The following is a 19,789-nucleotide window of genomic DNA, read 5'->3' as shown; positions in this document are numbered from 1 at the left end:
CAGAACTGAATAAGAACTGACATTTATATAATGCTTTACATTTTCCAAAGTGCTTCATAAATGATGTGTTATCATCTGCATCTGTATTTGAGAATCAAAAAAAAAAAAAACCCTCCGAGAGAGGTGGTAGTAGCCACCCTATTGTACAGACATAAAAATTATGGCCGGGAGAGATAAGTAATTTGCCTGCCCAGGGGAACATGACTAAGAAACATCTAAAGCAGAATCTAAATCTAGTCTTTCCTTGCTCTGAGTCTATTGCTCTAACCATTGCACAATATTGTCTCTCCTGGATTCCTTAGAATCTTCTAAAGATTCTAGTACTTCCCTACATAAACATCAGCCATGAATATGCCTCACCCACCCATCGCAATGGAGACACCAATAAAACTCATAAAATTAATTGTACCTACTTCTGAAATAGAATCTTCCTCAATCTCAGCCAAATCCCTTGAACTGAAAAGTTCTTTTGTTGTTTACAAGATATTTTCCCCCAAAAAAGAAAACTACTGATGTCCTTTAGTCACCCCTTTCTTTTTCAAGTCAACTTTCAAGAAGATATAACTTTACAACTATTCCAAAATGCATTTTAACAAGGCAAGGTGTTGAGCAGAAGAGTATCTGAAAAAGGAAGAACTATGACAAAATTCAAAATTACTCTGAGTCTCCTCTTTCAGAATCATGGGTGCTATATACTAAGGACAAATTTCTACTGTGAAACCAACAACCAAGCATCTCAGACAAGCTAATGAATCTTCAGGTGCACCATATGTCTTACCCACCGCCCATCATCACCAGGGTCTTTCCAGAGTTGGCATATATTGGTATTTACCTCTCTGAACACATACTGGTTTTCCTCAGTAGAATAAAAGCTTTGTGAGGGCAGGAACTGGCCATTTTTATCTTTATATACCCAGTGCCCACCAGAGTAGACACTTATTAAATGCTTTTCAAATTGAATCAAATTGGCTGGCTGAAGAGAAAGACTTTTGTCGCATGATCTCAACTCACTTGGCAAGGCTTTTAGCAGATCCCACTCAATTTTATTTCTGTGCTAATCAAAAACTGCTCAAATGTATTTTAAGCATTTGGTTAGCAAAGAAAATCCTACTCTCCAATCATTAAGACTGGTCCTGCAAATGATGAGACCAATGGACAGTTTCATTTCTCTGGGTATCTCTGTGGATGATGCTGCAAAGAAACGATCATAGGAATAGCAGTCCCTAATAGTTATATCATTTTGCATAGAGTACCTCATTTGAACCCCACAAGAACCCTATGAAATAGAGAGGTAACAAGGCCATGATGGAAGAAACCCTGGATCTAAAGTCACAGGGTCTAGATTTAGATTTCAGCTCTGTTCTTTCTTGTCTATGTGACTTTGAATCATTTTCCCTGGACTTTATCTTCCTCATCTGTAAAGTGAAGGGGTTGGATCAGGTGGTTTCAAAGATGTCTTTTAGCTCAAATCTATTGATTCCATGAGTACATAAAATAATACAATATTCATCAAACTTTTTAAAATTAATTAAATAATAATAATTTATATACTGCTTTAATAGTTTCAAAATATTATGAGGGTTGTCTCATTTGATTCACACAACAGCTCTTATATAAGTGCTTTTATCCCTCTTTTACAAATGAAGAAACTGAGGCAGACAGAGGTTAAATGACTTGTCCAGGATCACCTAGCCAGGAAATAACTGAGATTCTTCTACCAAGTCCAACTATCTATCCACCATCTCACTTAGCTCTCTTCCACTTTTAAAAGTCATAGGATCATATATCTATAACATGAAGAGACCTCAGAGAGCACCCAGCCTAATCCTTGAATTTTAGGACTAAGGACCCCAGTGCTCAGAGGAATAGGGAGACTTGCCCAAAGTCATAGAGCTGCTCAAATGACAATGTCAGGCAGGATTTGAACACAGGATTTGATTCTAATCCTATTGCCTCTACTATCTAGAGATAATGTAGGCAAACCCATAAATAGTTGGGAGAGGGGTATGCCATGGAAGTCACACTGGACCGGACAGAACAGAGAGAATGGAGAGCCAGGACACAAGAGGGTGAAAGTGTGCCGCCCAGATGCTGGCACCCCAAGGGAGGGAAAGAAATCCACCACCCTAGTTTCCAATACATGCCACTTTTTAAGCAGCAAAGAAGATCTGAATTTGAATCCTATTTAAGCCACATATTAGTTAGGTGATTCTAGGCAAGTTAATAACCAAACAACCACTACCACCACAACAACAAAAGAATACTCAGAAGATACTAAGAAAGAAAGAAAAAAAAATCACTTAACCTCTTAGCCTCATTTTCCTCATCTATAAAGTAGGTCATAGAGAGAATCAATTGAAATTATATTTGTAAAGATTTTCAAAACCTTAAGGAGCTATAAAAATGTGAGCTATTATAATATTATCATCAAGGGTGTCATCATCATTTTGCCCCTTTCCCCATCACCACTCTAGTACAACTATCCCCAGGGACTGGCCACTAGCCTTGCCAGAGTAATGGAGTCAGAAGGAACATAGGAATCAGCAGTGGACTGGGCAGTTATGCTAGAGCTCACCAGACTCAGGATATCCTGGGGTCCCGGCTCCCCATCTGAATTTACCCTAGCTGTCAGAATTCCCAATATTGTTTCTGTGTGTTATTCCTAATGTCAATCGCATTGCTCATTCAGGGCTGGCCACTGAGTCTAAAAATCCAATTTATTTGCCTTTTCTGTTCAGCCAGGGCATCAAATAAAATACAGACATATTTTCCCCAAGAGGTAATTCTCTGATCAAGAGAACATATGCTCTGGTAAAGAGACCTTTGTTGTGGAAAGGAAAAGAGGAGGGCAGGAATGAAGCTCACCTTCTCAGACAAGCTAGAATTTGATTTGTAAAAGAGCTCTTTCCCTCATTTCAAAGGGATTTGAGTAAATGTGCCTATAGACTTAGAACACGTTAACTTGATACAATAGCCTCCTGTGAATTAGAAGGATCTGTTATTTGGGGAATCAAGGTCTGTTTCTTCCCTGATCATTCACACTTCACTTTCTTTTGATGGTTTTATCAATAATAATAGATGTTGACTCACCCAAAATGTGTTATCTTGGATTAGATAGTTTTAGAGTTATTTGCCACGGTTGAAGAAAGGAGGTATTGAAAACTGCCTTGCATTCCCCAGTCTATATTTATTGCCGAGAATCAGGTCATTGTTCACACCCCATCCCATATCAACTATTTTGAAAGCAGAGGGTTCAATGCCAGGCTTACCTTCATCAGATGATCTCAATTGACTGTACAAACCACCTGAGGTTTGGTTGGGTAATAAGATTTTTTTTAAATGGATCTGACCAAAAAAAGATGAGGATTGTCTCATGGAGTCAGAGCAATGACCCTCCAGATCCAGCCCTCTTTGTCAGAGTGTAGCATGGAAGGATAATGTGTGGACAGAGACAAGATTTAGCATCAGTGATACTGACCTCAAATGTGGGTCATGAGCATCTGTAGTTTCCTTTAAAAAAAATGAATGATCAGGGTGGCTAGGTGGCACAGTGGATAGAGCACTGGCCCTGGAGTCAGGAGGTCCTGAGTTCAAATTTGATTTCAGACACTTAATAATTACCTAGCTGTGTGACCTTGGGCAAGTCACTTAACCTCATTGCCTTGCAAAAAAAAACAAACAAACAAAAAAGTAAAATGAATGATCCATCAGCTTCATGTAGGATCACTTTGAAGGAACCTCTAAGAACTCACTTATAATGTAGGAGCTATTTGAGGTCAGACACTGGTCTGTTTATCACAGATGCTTAATAAATGTTTATTTAACAGCTCTAGTTCAACCCCATTTTACAGATAAAAAAAATGAGACCCAGACAGGTGAAACTTGACCAAGGTAGGATTCAGATTCAGATTCTCTGATTTTAAAACCAGTCCAGTTCCCAGGTTCCCTTTTGAATCTTGAATAGATATTGCTTATTCCCATATCTCTTGTCATTCAGTCATGTCTGACTCTTTAGGAACTCATTTTTTTGGAGTTTTCTTGGCAAAGATACTGGAATGGCTTACCATTTCCTTCTCCAGCTCCTCTTCAGATGAGGAAACTGAGGCAAACAGGGTAACCCCATGATTTTGAGCTTTGAAGGATGTAATTAATGCATGAGGATAGAGTGAATGAAAGGAGAGGATTTGAGGAAGAAAGAACAGCAAAGGAAAACTTAAGACTTAGGAATGTGGCAACTAGGAGACTTAGTGGATAGAGCAAGGGAGTGAGTAGAGCATGGGAACCAGGAAGAGATTCTGAGTTTATGAGTTCAAATCTAGCATCAGACACTTACTAGCTGTGGGACCTTAGGCAAGTCACTCCACCTCTTAATCTTCCAGATAGTTGCCTAAAACCATAAATTTTGGAAAAGGGTGTCAATCCACACTGGGGGAGGGAATTTCCTCAGTTGGTAGTTCCATATAGCAATACTATTGCAAACCTTGTCCTAGCCCACCAAGCCAGCAGGAAGGAAAAAATCTACAGTGTGGCTGGCTGCCTAGCCTTATTAGCCAGGCTACCACAACTTCTGTGAAGAATGAAAGCACTCTGAGCAAGTCCGGGATGCTCTGCAAAGATGTGCTAGATATAAAAACTGAGATGGAAAAGGGAAAGAGGAAAGGTGCTTCTTGTGGGGACTATCTGGAGATATGTAGGGAAATGTAGGGAAAGCCCCTTGGGCAGCATGTTTTCCTCCATCTGGACTAGAGTATTAACAGTTCTCTCAATAGCATAAGGAAGTATGCAAGTATGCAAATGACTCTGTGAACTTATCAATATATAGTTAATCTCCAGTGAGGTAGATTGAAATGCACCCATTCCTGTGCAAATTCTGTGATTCTTGTCTTTCTTTCCATATCTATAAAGTCTCTCTGTCTCTCTGTCTCTCTGTCTCTCTATCTCTCTGTCTCTCTCTCTCTCTATCACACACACACACACACACACACACACACACAACCCTCTGTATGTCTGTCTCTATCTGTCTGAATCTCTCTCTCCCTCCCTTCCTCCCTCTCTCATAGTTCCTTCTAGTAACCAATCCATCTTCCTTTTCATTCTTATAGTTCTCTGATATCATCCTTTAGTCCAGTTCATCTGTATAATTTCTGGTTTGTGATGAGTTGAAGCCTGCTAATACCTAGTTTATACTTCTCCAAAGGTGTAGACACATAGAAGTCTCATGCCGATGCATGTGAAATGTTTTCTTTAAAAAAAAAATAAGGAAGCACTGAGTGTGGGGAGCACCAGATAGCATCATTCTCCTCTATCCCAAAGAAATTGATTCCTTTTTAACATACAGGAAATGATTCATTACTGATGTGGGAGTCATTCCTGAATCAATTGTTTGTATATAGTCAGACCACCAACTTGTTGAGTAAAGATCAAAAGTAATGCAAAATTAGAAAAATGAGAAAATGAAAAAGTGAGAAGCAAAAAAAAGAGATGGAATATAATTTAAATTCTTACCTGACTTGTTTAGACATATTATTGAAAACAAAAATGAGCTATGAACAGAGGAAAGAACAGCAACACCAATTATAATAACGAGGGTAATAATAATAATGATATGATAAAATAAATAAAAATACAATAACCAATAACAGATCAGCTTCAAGAGAGAGAAAAGAAACTTTAAAGCTCCATCATTGAGTTTTTCCTGTTAAAAATTATTCCATACAAATAGATATATTTATAATTTAGAGCAAAGCTACTCTTCCAGAGTGTCTATACTATTTTTGTCTCCAAATTGGGCCTGTACAAAACATAAATGTGGGTTAACCTGCACTCAGTAAGAAAATGGCAGTAAAAGTAATGAGAATATCTCTTTAATGGATAGAAGTTCCTTAGGATTGCTTAATAAATATTCATTGAATTTAACTGAAGATAAAGAGAATAGTGGTACAGAGGATAGAGCATTAGACCTGGGATTAGGAAGACCTGAATTCAAATCTGGTCTCAGATACCTACTAGCAGTACAATTCTAAGCAAGTCATTTAACCTCATTGGCCTCAGTTTGCTCATATGTAAAAATGCACTAGAGAAGGAAATGGCAAAACATTTCAGTATTTTTCTACGAATGGGGTCATGAAGAGTCAGGCATAACTGGAAAACTTCTTAATAATGACAATTAAGAAAATGGCAACATGTGAATAGAATACAATGCATGCAGAGTGATCTTACAGAAGAAAATTAAGTAGCTCTGGGTTCAAATTCTATCCTCTACTATCAATGGGCTTTAAGCAAGTTGTTTAGCCTTAACTTCACTCTGGACCTGTTTCCTCATCAGAAAAATGAAAAGAATGGGCTAAAAAGTCTCCAAGATCTCTCTCAGCTCTAAAATCTGTCTTTTTTATTTTAATTGAAAGAAATATTTTAAAAACTCTTTAATGACATTTTAAAGTTGAATGTTGATGATGATAAGTAAAAGTGATTATGTGTATCACTAAAAAAAATCCTTACCTTCAAAGAGATCTCATTGTTGTAAGAGTAGTCAATAATTGAAGCAATATGTCATGGATTTCTTTAGTAAAAGGGAGCATGTGACAAGCTAAACAATTTTCCTGTGGATTTGATAAATTTGATGCTATTCCTATGTTAGACCCATGAAGAATTTTCAGTTCCTAAGTGGATGCTTTGCTTTTAGCAATAGATTCTTTTAGTGTTTTTATGAGTAATGGTCATAAGAACAGGGCTATCTTCAAGTTTGAGCATGAACCAGGCTTGTTTCTTTCCTAGAATTAGAAGCCTTTAAAAAGCAAATCAAAAATAAACAGGATGGAAAGCAGCTACTCAAAGATCACAAGAGAAGACCCTGTATTCCCTAAGGATAAATCACTTTGTCAATAAACTTTTGTTGGAAAGGGTCTTGAAAGGTATAAGAATTAGAAGCATCCAAGATCAGAAATGTGCCTTGGTTACATCCTCTCATTGTGTTGAGTGCAAGAAGGGACTGGGACCTAGACACCAGATTCTATTCTTGGTTTTGCCTCTGGTTCAATGAGGTTATCTTTTAACCTAATCTACCCTAAAGGAATTACAGAACTTTCTTATAGTACAATGATGTTTAAAGGCTAATTACTATTAGCAACAAACGGAAGGTGTTAAATGAACTCTAAGTAGAGCTTTTTTGTTGTTTTTTTTTTGTTTTTCCCCCAACATATATTTTTATATGTTTTGTTTAATAGTTCCCAATTTCATGTAAAAAATTTAGCAATCGTTGCAGCTATGTGGTATGGTGGATAGAGCACTAGTCCTGGACTCAGGAGTACCTGAATTGAAATCCAAGCTGAGATACTTAATAATTACTAGCTTTGTGACCTTGAGCAAGTCCTGTTGCCCTGCAAAAACCAAAAGTAAAATTTAACAATCATTTTTTAAAATTCTGAGTTCCAAGTTCTCTCTCTCCTTCTTAGTTCTCCCCCTTCATTGAGAAGGCAAATAATTTGATATTGATTATTAATGTAAGTCATACAAAACATATTTCCTTACTAGTCAAGTTACAAGAGAAAATAGAAAAGAAAACAAAGAAAACAAAGAAATTAAAAAGAGGTTGGTGCCAATTAGCATTCTGAGTTCAGCATGTCCCTTTGTCCAGGTGGAAAGCGTTTGTCATCAGGGCTCTTTTGATTTCTCTTGAATCATTCTCTTGAGCTAAGCCTTTCACAGTGGATCATCCTTACATCCTTACTTCAATTTGCATAAATTCATACAAGTCTCATCAGGATTCTCTAAAACCATCCTACTCATCATTTCTTATAGCACAACAGAATTGCATCACAACTGTATGCTATAGTCTGTTCAGTTGTTCCTTAATTGATGGGTTTCCCCTTGATTTCCAGTTCTTTGCCACTAAAAAAAAGATTATTTATAAATATTTTTTGGCAAATAGATATTTTCCCCTTTTCTTTGATCTCTTTGAGATATAGACCTAGCAGTGGTTTTTCTGGGTCAAAGGAATTATGTAGCTTTATAGCCTTTTGAGCATATTTCAAAATTGTTCTCCAGAACAATTGGACTAGTTCACAACTCCACCAACAATACATTAGTGTTTCAAATTTTTTTACATCCCCTTCAGCATTTGTAATTTTTTTTCTTTTCTAGCACATCAGTCAATATGATGGGTGTGAGTGTGGAGTGGGGATATCTCAGAATGAAAGTAATTTTCCTTTCTTTTAATCAGTAGTGATTTAGAACATTTTTTTCATGTGATCATTGAGAACACCGATTTCTTCTTCTGAAAAATTTGTATATCTGTGTGGGACAAAAATCCACTTAAAAATTATATAGGTGTTGCTAAGTGAATAGAGTACTGGCCCTGAAGTCAGGAGAGCCTGAGTTCAAATTTGACCTCAGACACTTAATAATTGCCTAGCTGTGTGGCCTTGGGCAAGCCACTTTAACCCCATTGCCTTGCAAAAATAAAAATTATAGACTTGAACAAAAAGGAAAGTTTATTTTTGCTTTTCTTGAGAAAAGGGCATATTTCAAGTCTCACAAAGGTAGTAAAGGTCAAGGAGCTGCCTGGAATTGACAGTCAAGCAAGATTATATGGCCTAATGTAACCCCCCCTCCTCCTTCCTCTCATCCCTCTTTGTCGACTCTTCAGAGTTACATTCTACTTGTGAAAATCTACCCCAGCAACAAAGAAAAGAATGAAAGGTTTTCATAAAGGTTTTCATCCAGATGGTGAGAATAACCTTCAGGATTATAACTATCTTATTGAAGTAACAGTCTACTTATCATCAAACAAGAGGAGTCTTGCTTTGTTGGAATGTAAGGTTTTTCACATGGGAACAGTCTACTGTTCTCCCAGTTAAGGTAGTTTTATCATCAAATAGGTGACTAACTAAAAATGCAAGGTCTCTCTGGAAATAGTCCACAGTTCTCCCTCTCCGCTTCCCCAACAGAATCGGGAGGGTGCCTGGCTTGTAATACAAGGTCTCTCTCCCTCTTTCTTCTAAGAATAGTCTAAGAGTAATAGTCTGTCTTTGTTTTAATGATTTTTAATCCTGAGAGGACTTCACTAGGAATATTAAATCTTAAAATGGAATATCCCACTCATATCCATCTATCAGTTGGGGAATGGCTCTTATTTCTTACAAATTTGACTCAGTCCCCTATTTCTTTGAAAAGTTAGGTCTTTATCAGAGAAATTTGCTATATATTTTTCCCAGTTTCCTGTTTTCCTTCCAATTTTGTCTGCTTTAATTTTGTTTGTATAAAAGTTTTTTTAATTAAATAAAATAAGAATTATCTATTTTATTTCCTATGATGTTCTCTACCTAGTATAAGGACATAAACATTTCCCATATCTATTGATCTGATGGTTGTATTTTCTATGATCTCTTAATTTACCTATAATATCACTTTTTGTATTTTAAATCATTTATCCATTTTGGCCTTTTCTTAATATATAGTGTGAGATGCAGGTCTATGCCTAGTTTGCTTTACAGTATTTCCAGAAATTTTTCCAAATGTTGAGTTCTTGAGCCCAAACTTGGATCTTTGGATTTTTCATACTCCAGATTACTTTTATTCAAGATCTCTTGCTCCTGTGAATTATGTCCCTAATCTATTATACTTATCCATTGCTCTGTTCCTTAGCCAGGACAAGATTATTTTGATGATTACCACTTTGTAATATAGTTTGAGATCTCATGCTGCTAGGCCACTTTCCTTCACATTTTTTTCATTGATTTCTTGGGATGGAACATATCTGGTAAAGGCAAGTGAGAAGGATGCATTGCAGAGTAATGATGCCCCTCAGTATAATAAACAGAATTGTGCAACTACTACCTCCATTCATTTGGTTGGTTGGTGCATCCATGAATGTATACTTATTTACATTTGTATGTTTTTATATGTTAGATATTATACAAGATTCTAGAAATATGAAGTCAAAACAAAAAACAGTGCATGCCTCTAAGAAGTTGACACTTCAAGGTCTTTCTCACTAAGGGAAATAGTCCTCCTCTGCAGAGAAGTCTATTAATAAAAGCTTTTTTAATCCAAAAAAAAGTAGACACTCCCCTAGGGAAATACAATATAGAAAGATGAAAATATGCTTGCTTATTCAAGGAAAAAGAAAGGTTTCCCATAAGAAGTGATCCATGACTTAAAGCTATGGATTCTTAGAAATTGGTGAGGCAGGAAGGCATTCCAGGTTTAGAGGACAGACTAATCAAAGACATTGAGATAGTAGATGAAAGAATGATTTGAGGAGGAAGCAAATAAGTTAATTCAGTCATAATTTATACAAAATATACAAAGGTAAATTCAGTCACAAAGTATACACAGTCTTTCATGTGTAGTGAGACTGGTAAGGTTGACTGGAATAAAAATTGGAAAAGACTTTAAGTGCCAAGGTAAGGTATCTATCTCTTTCATCCTAGAGATGGTAGAGAGTTGTGCCATTCTTCAGTCAGGAAGTAACAGTGGGGAGATCATACTGGAAACTCCATAATAAAGATATAATAATTATTATTCACTATTATTCTTTAATAATTTATTATTTAATGGTTGTTTAATATTTAATAATTATTAATAAAGATATAGTCAAAATAAAATAAGGTTGTAATAATAATAAGATAATAAAGATGAGAACTGCTTGGACTAGGTAATGAGCAATTTGGGGGGAAACTTTTAGCTAGTAGGGCATTTGTGCTGTGTTAAGTGACTGATTCACTACTGGCTGGGGCCCAGATTTTGACAAAGCCGATCTCAGAACCAACAAGACCTCTGGCACAGAAGTTTACATGAGTGTATCTAAATGTCCCTTCTAGCATTAATTAGCTCAAAATCTAGAAACAGATCATAAAACAATGAGATCATGCACGCCATTGTGAACCCATTGGTTTACCCGAGAATACAGCATTCCAGTAGTACAGAGTAGCATCCCATCTTTGATGAACAATTAAATCCTTATAATCCTGACACTCACCTAGACAAGGCATCGCAGATAGATCAAGCAGCTCTTTGCCACTTCGTTGAGAGGAAGATGTAATCAAATAAGCAGGTTTTGGGAAAGAGAAACACAGATTTAGAGGGTAAGTGTGCAAATAGGTAAGTGCAAGGAAATCAAAGAGGCATAAAATTTGAGTTGAAACTCAGGAATATTGGAATCCTGACTGATTTCCCAACTTTCAGGTTCTTCCTCTCTAGAATCTATACTATGGGATGCTGCTTCCAGATTATCCTTTTTAAATAGCTCTATTCTGATTATTCCATTCTGTTATTCAAAAACCTTATTAGTTCTCCCTAAATAAAATCCAAATTTATCTGATCTTCAAATCCTTCACAATTTTGTTCGATGTCATGCTACCTTGCCTTTGCTGTCTCTAACTTATTTTATACAAACATTTCCTGTTATTATTTGTTGTTCCTCCTTCCATCTCCACCTGCCCAATTTCTACTCATCCTTGAAGGATTGATTAAGATGTCATAACCTTCATGAAGCAACCCCAACCCCTAAGTCCAAAGTGGTCTCTCCTTTATATGACTCACCATGAGGTTTTTATACCTCTCTCTATTGCCCTTCCAATGATAACTTGTATGATTATATTCATGATTGCATTCCCTAATAAACAAGTGATGCCAGGAAAGGGAACTTAGTTTTTTATGAAGAAGTAGCTTGGTACAATAGAAAAGCATTGGTTCTGGAGACAGAGGATCTGGGTTCAAATCTTGCTTTTGATACTTGCTATCCTGAAAAGCCAATGTCCTTTGTCTTTATTTTCTTCAACTGTAAAATAGAGGGGATGAATTAGAAATCTCTGAGTCTCCTAACACCAGAAGTATGACTTTTCTGTATCTCTACATTATTCTGTATATTTTAAGTCTCTTAATAAATGATCGTATTTTTGGCTTATAATATATTCATCAGTCCAGATTAAATGAAATTAATCATACTATTAAATTCATTCATAGACCCCTCCCTCTCCTGTAGATATACAGATTTCTGATCATGTGACTACTGTCTAGCATCCCCACTCCTGACATCTTGGATGTGAGAATTCTCTGTTTTCTCCATTTTCCATTGCTCCTTTTTTCTTCGGTCACTAGGATTATATCAGTCAACATTACTAGAGCTCAGAGTCAGAGTTTGCTGGCAAATTGGGCAAGACATATGTCTGAGAATAATGACAGGGGCTCACAACTCATTCAGAAATAGTGAATTCCCTGCCATAGTTGGGACTTTGAAGAAGAAAGAAAATGGTAAGCAATTATAACCAAGAATCCCAGTGCTGTAGGAGGGGAAAGTATGTTCTACACTCACCTGTCTTGCCACCAGGCTCAATGTAATCTAGAGATTTCTAAAAATTGCTGTCATTGAGAATGTTCCCTATCATTCTTTTAAATAAGTATTCATATTTCCAAGAGAATGTATTGGCATGGACATGAACAGATAAGGCAATACCTGCCACCAAAGGAAGAAGTTATGAGATGTCCCCAGCTCTTTCTTGGTAATGTAATAGTTAATATCTCAATCTTTCTATCCATAAAAATGAGAGTGTGAAAGAACCCATCTTTCCTCACATAGCTCCATCCAGGTAGCTCTGTTCTCCCAAACAACATATGGGATTGTAACTTTCATCCTTTCATCTTTCTTTACTTCTTTCCTACCTTTCTTTATTCCTTCCTCTCTTTTCTTCATACCTTCCTTTTTAGGACTCATTAACAGCTTCCTTTCTTCCTTCCTTCCTTCCTCTCTCCTCTCCTTCCCTCCCTCCCTCTTTCCTTTCCTCTCTCTCTCTCTCTCTCATCTCTCTCTCTCTCTCTCTCTCTCTCTCTCTCTCTCACTCACTTTGGCTCTCTCTGTTTCTCTGACTCTCTTTCTGTCTGTCTCTCTGTCTCTGCCTGTCTGGCTGTCTGTCTCTCTGTCTCTGTCTCTGTCGCTCTGTCTCTCTGTCTCTCTCTCTCAAGTTGTGTAATAATTTGTGAGATTCTGTTTTGTAAATTTTCTCTAATGAAGGCCTAAAGAATCCAAGGAGTTCTAGCTTCCTAACAGCTTTGGTACTACAAACTCCAGAAAGAGGTGGGAGTCTTTTCCTTTAGGAGAACCATTAGCAAAGTGGAATATTGCTTCATCTCCAACCCAGGCCAGTTGTATGTAATGTAATAAACAACTTTATTTAAAAAAAGATTCAGAAAACAAGTATAATATGGGAGTATTTGTAGCCTGACTTAAAGTATGTTTTTGTTTATGTATGTGTGTGTGTGAGGAAGAGAGAAAACACTCAGACAGAATACTGCACAAGAAAATAATACCACACAAAGTGTCTTGCTTTCCAGAAAATAAAAATAGCATGAGTTCACCTCATATTTTATAGTTACAAAACCCTTTACAGACTGTGCTCCTGCAATCCTCACAATAGCTAATGCAAGTGTTACTATTCCCAATTTATAGAATCAGAAACTGAGACTATAAATAATTCAATGAATTACTCAGGGTCACATAGGAGAGTCAGATTTTCTGACTTCAAGTCCTGTATATCTCAGAGCCATTTTCTGGATTCCAAAGGCAAGTGGGAATGACCAAAATCTCCTAGATAATGAGATGCCCCTTGTATCTGTGTAGATTGGAAATTAAGTTTCAGGACTGAACTAAGGTAGTCTCCTTTCAAAAAATATTTTACTGATATGTTTTGTTGTTATATCACTTTTATTTCTGAATGTATACATCCTTCTTTCTTCCTCTACCCAAAGAGCTATCTCTTATGATAAAGAATAAAAAAAAATTCAGCAAATTGAGCCAACATATCAAATGAGTAAGTCAGTATGTTCAGTGTCCCTCATCCACAATTCCCAACCTCTGCAAAAAAAAAAAAAAGGGAGGTTCATTAAATTCTGTTTTTTTGTTTTTGTTTTTTGTTTTTATAACAATAGCAATTTTGACTAAAACCATTCCCTGGGGCCTCTGATCTCAGTGTTTCTCATACTTCTCCAAGGAGGGCATTGGTACATTTGGAAGAAAAGTCAGGGGACAGTGTTAGATAAACACTTGCCTTAAGCAATAGTCTTAGTATTGGGCCAATAATGAAAACCCAATTGAGGCAGTAAAGTGGCATAGTGAACAGAGCAATAGGATTAGGATTAGGAAGATCTGAATTCAAATTCAGTCTCTTTCACTTAATAATTGTGTGACCCTATATCAGTCACTCAACATATCTGCCTTAGTTTTCTAAATTGCAAAATGAAGATAATAATATTTGCCTTTCAGAGTTGGTGTGAGAATAAAATGATATATTTGTTAAGTACCCTGGCTCTGGAACATAATCAACAAAATAAATGCTTATTCCCTTCCTTTTTCCTATTGCCTTCCCACACCCCTTTACCCCATAGAACCTGAAAGCATTCATTTGCATTGGCTGCTTGGAAGTTGACAACAAAAAAAGCCAATTTAACTGTATTTTTCACCCATTCTCTGGTTGTTTAGTATTAGACACAACCACTGATATAACTATAGACCAACACAGTGATCAGTGACTTTCATCCAGCCCAGTCTGAAGTTAATGTTATTATCAAAATTAGACCTATTACCCAAATTAGACAGGTACTGTCGTCAGATATGCCTGGCCAGGTTCATTTAATTTTAATTATCATACAACAGGAAAGGCAGAAGTATTTTTTTCCCAGTTGGAAATTGCAGATCTCTGCATCCTAGAAAGCATCATTCTCCTCTTCCTGATATGAATTCAGGCAGAAAAATGAGTTTGTCAAAGCCCAAGCCAAGTGAGAAACCGGGGAGTAGCTGAAGTGACCCCCACAGAGTGGCATCCAGCTCAATGTTTATTGGCCTGTGACTGCCTCAGTATGATTAGAAACTATTTCAAATTCAGAGTAACTTGGGAAGAAAAGGGCTATTATGGCAGAAACCCAAGTTCATGGGACAGAAGAGAAATAAAATAAGTGATGACCCATGAACCACCTCCAATTCTTTGGGGAAAGAGGTGGGCTATAAATATGATCATTCTCATCCTGGATGTTTCCCAAAGGTCCTGATTTCAAGAAAAGAAAATGTACTTTGAGCAAAACCTATGCTCTGAAAAGACAAGCTTCATATTTACTACCTGAACAATAGCAGCAAATCACTTCCTTTTCTCTAGGCCTCAGTTTCTCATTCTGTAACATGAGGAGATGAAACCAAATTAATCTCTAAATCATTGTTATAATTCTAGAGTTTTATAATAATACTATTATACATATTATATAATAATATTGAATAACATTATCTATTACTTATATGGAATTACAATGTCTCAAATGTTCTAAACCCTGGTAATATATAAGAGAACTAGTTTGGAAATGAATAAAAACCCAAAGTCCGTTGCTAGTTTTGTGATACTAGGCAAGTCATTTCATTTCATTTAATTTAATGATAGCTATTATTTCAGTAGAGTTTTACAATATGCAAAGCACTTGAAGTCTATTATTTCATTTTATCTTCACAATAACCCTGAAAGGAAGGAAAATTTATTATTATTCCCTTTCCATAGATGAGGCAATGGAAAATCATACAGAGGAAATGATTTGCTAAGGGTAGAACTGTCAGACAAAATTTGAACTAGGTTCTTCTGGCTTCAAGAATAGTGTTCTATGTACTATACCATCCCATGTCATCATACTTCAGTTATAATACCTGTAGCACCTCTCTTGAAGAGTTAGTCGTGAGGCTCAAAAGAGGTGCTATATGTAAAGTCTTTTGAAATTGTAAGGCTATTATCATTATATTATAGCTGTTACTATTATCTCAATTAAGTCTCACAATAACCCCAAAATATGTTTCCTCTAAGAATTACTATTCCCATTTTACAGATGAGGAAACAGAGGCTCAGATAGATTAAATGAATTTGACAGGGATCACAGTTAGTATCAAAGACAAGATCTGAACCCTTGTCTTTCCTGAATCTAATGCCCAGATAATTCTAGACCATATTAACTCTGTCCTATGATCCATGTCCCAAAATGTATTTAGGGCTACATGGGTTGTCCTAAAACTCTTACTGAAATATTCAGCTTTCTTAGCTAAATTGCACGGACTTTTGGAATTCTGTAAACAAGAATATTTTCATCTGAACATCTTTCCAACCTTATTTCCTCCTCTCTGGCTGTTGTTATCCTTCCCATTCTCCAAGATGGCGCTCAAGGACTTCTCAATCGAAGTTCTTCTTTATTGCTCATAATTATGTTATTACCTTTTGGGTCTTCCATATCTCTTTGTGGATACCTCCCCTGTGAGTTAGGGTAGTATTAATGAATATGTCTTATCTCCCTACTTTCTTCTGAGTTCCTTTAGGCAAGACTATTCCCTTCATCTTTCACCTCCATGCCTTTATACCGGCCATGGACCATGACTACAGTGTCCCCTGAACCAAGCATTCAGAATTTGAAATACTCCTTCTTCCATGATGCATTTCCTGACGTCTAACACAGTAATGACATTCTGGTCTTCTCCAATAACAACGGACAAGAATCAACCAATCCCAATCCTATCCTAGTTACTAAGGGTAATTTCCTGCCCCCCCCCAAATAATTTTTTTTTATTTATTGTGCAACATTTCAACTCACAGTAAGATCTGGGGTCAAGACCATCTTCTGTCATATGACTCGGCAAGCCACTCAACCTCTCTGCATCCTAGGCAACCCTGTAAGACTTTGAGTTGCAAAATAGGTAATGATCTGCACTAGGGAAAGAAATTTTATCAGTGAAAAAGCTCTTCATAATGATGAAATCATAAGTCTGGACTATACATTCATTTTGTACTTTTTGTACTACAAAAAAAAAATGCTCTCTAGCCCCAGGAAAATAAAATCTATTTGATGGAGGAAGTTATTTCCTTTTTGTATCTATATGCTTATACTAGCATGTACAGAGTAGGTCCATAATAAATGCTTACTCAAACAAATTGTTAGCTTCCTATTAACTTTTACATATCCCCCCACCATCTAGCATGGTGCATTATAAAAAGATGCTTCTTTCTCAATTAAAATGTTTGTTGAATTACAGATGTTTGTGGAAATAATAAACCAGTCAAGTAAACTTTATTAGGTAACTACTCTGTGCCAGACCCTGTATTGGGTGTTGGGGACATTAATACAGTAAATGAAATTATTCCTATTCACTGTGAGCCTACTCAATGTGAGATCATATATGTCTAGACAGATAAAATAGAGATTAAATGAAACTATATAAAAAATAGTTACAACTAAAGTGGTTGAGGAGGGAGGGAATCAAAAAAGGACAGTTCATATCATCTGGGAAATGTCACATCTTGGTCCTTCTCCAGTTCAACAGATTTTGGCCACAAAGGACCAGGTTGGAAAGAATGGAAAATAGAGACAAGGCTCCATATTCTAAATTAAACACCTACTTTGTGTAAGGTTCTGTATTAGATGTTGGGGATACCAAGACCAAAAACATCCCAATCCTTATCCTCAAAGAATTTCTCTTCTAATGAAAGAATACATATACGCAAAGAAATGAAAAGAATATACAAAGTAACTTCAAAAAGATGCTAGGGTAGAAGTTCAAGAAAATCATCATCCCTTAGAAGATGATACCTGGATAGTATTTTAAAAGAAGTCCAGGAGTTTTGCAATGCAGATTTTTTTAATTTATTTTTTTATTTTTTGATCCATATGCACATGTATATTTTAAGTTACAAAATTTCCTTCCATCCTCCCTTCCTACTCCCCTCCCCTCAGCGGTGAACAATCAGGTCAGCATTGTATATACCTGTTTTTGATAAGCATGTCTACAGAGTAGTCATTTTCAGTATGAGAAATTAGAATTAAGGGAAAGAAATACATAAGAGATAATTTTTATAAAGTGTTCATCAGATTTGGAAGGGTTGGGGGATTTTCGTTTTGCTTTATTTTTTCTTACTCTGGATTGAGATAATATCGTCCACAGATAACATTGCCCTAGTTCTCTGAACTGCTGAGAGGAGCTGCTTCCATCCAGGTTGATCATCTCACAATGTTGTTGTTAATATGTACGTTGTTCTCTTGGCTCTACTCCCTTCACTCAGCATCAGATCCCATAAATCATTCCAAACTTCGCTAGAGTCCAACCATTTATGGTTTCTTATAGAACAACAGTATTCCATAGTATTCATGTGCCATAACTTATTTAGCCATTCCCCAATGGATAGGTAGCCCCTCAATTTCCAATTCTTTGCCACCACAAAAAGAGTTGCTATGAATATTTTGGAACATGTGGGACTTTTCCCATGCAATGCAGAATTGAGAAAGGTGCAACAGTCCAGACATGAGGGACCACTTGTTCAAAGATGCAGAGGTGGGAAATATTCCCTATTTAGGGAAGACCTGGCAAGCCTATTTGATTGAAATAGAGAGTGAAGCAACAAGGGAAACTGGGAAGGCAGGTAGGAACCTGATTGTGAAGAATTCTCAATGCCAGCAGGAAGATTTTTTGCCTAGAGACAACAGTCCACTGAAAAGGATCTCAGAGACTATCTCACCTAGAGGTTCTTAACTTTTTGTGCCATAGACTGACCCTCTTCCTTAGTTTTCTGGTGAAGTCTATGGATCCCTTCTCAAAATCATATTATTAAATACATAAAATGTACAGGTTTACAAAGGAAACTAATTATATATCTATATTTATAGGACATATCTATAGATAGAGATAGAGATTGAGATAGCAATAGAGACAGAGAGAGATAGAGATAGAGATAGAGATAGAGATAGAGATAGAGATAGAGATAGAGATAGAGATAGAGATAGAGATAGAGATAGAGATAGAGATAGAGATAGAGATAGACAGACAGACAGACAGATATTTGAAACATAAGTTTTAAGACTGCGGGTTAAAAACCCCTAATACATATCATCTTTCAAGTAACCTCTGTAGGCCAGACTGCAACATGATAGAGTCAGAGGTTACAAGGATTACAATTTTAATGAAATATAATGAATGATGCTTGCTTTGGCAGCACAGATACAAAAACTGGAACGATACAGAGAAGATTAGCGTCGTCCCTGCACAAGGATGATATGCAAATTCATGAAATGTTCCATGTTAAAAAAAAAAAAAAAGAAAGAAATAGAATGAACAATTAAAAAAAAACCAATTTCATGAAACAGATTTTAGAACTTGTGATCTAGGGCAAGCCTCTTATTTTACATATAGAAAAACAGAGGTTTGGAGAGATGTGACTTAAAACCATGGTTAGTGAGAAGGGGTGGGATTAGAAGCTACAGCCTCTGTCTCCAAATTCAACACTCTTTCCCCAGGACCATATTCCTTGAACAACAAAAATCTGACCATGATTAACAGGGATCAGGATTGAAAAAATGGATAATACAAATAAAGCAAAGCAAGACAGAAGCCAGGGATAACTGGTGACTGCATCCTCTCAGCTCAGGAAGCTGCAGCTGCCTCTGAAGGATGGCATTTTTTGCAAGATACTGCAGATAACCTGCTAGGCCTCTCATGCCAGCTTAATAGCATCTCTTTTAAAAAGTGTCATTTCCCTGTCAGCCTCATTTTTCTCCCTTATATTATCTTTTAAAATCCTATTATAAAAAATTATGAGCTTCCTGAACCAAACACTTTGGGTCTTAGTCACTCAATTATTAAAATTGCATGATTTTTTTTTAAATTGCCGTTATGTGTGAGCTGTCTTTACCGAAGCAACCCAGCAATTGAGTTAACCAAAATAGGATGATGATTGCAGTATCAAAACACGGGAAATTACAGCCCCCGTGAAAACAACAGCGAGAGTTC

General features: G+C 36.5%; 1 non-coding gene across 1 annotated transcript; it reads left to right on the top strand.

Moving 5' to 3' along the window:
* The first annotated feature begins 18,983 nt into the window (after positions 1–18,983).
* On the top strand, positions 18,984–19,086 carry LOC141519705 (U6 spliceosomal RNA). The gene has a single exon (XR_012477366.1). It is a non-coding gene; the product is annotated as a U6 spliceosomal RNA (small nuclear RNA).
* Positions 19,087–19,789: the final 703 nt, after the last annotated feature.

Source organism: Macrotis lagotis, chromosome 3 (assembly GCF_037893015.1).
Source record: "Macrotis lagotis isolate mMagLag1 chromosome 3, bilby.v1.9.chrom.fasta, whole genome shotgun sequence".
In the NCBI taxonomy this organism is placed as follows: Eukaryota; Metazoa; Chordata; class Mammalia; order Peramelemorphia; family Peramelidae; genus Macrotis; species Macrotis lagotis.
This window is presented reverse-complemented; position numbering and strand designations above follow the sequence as displayed.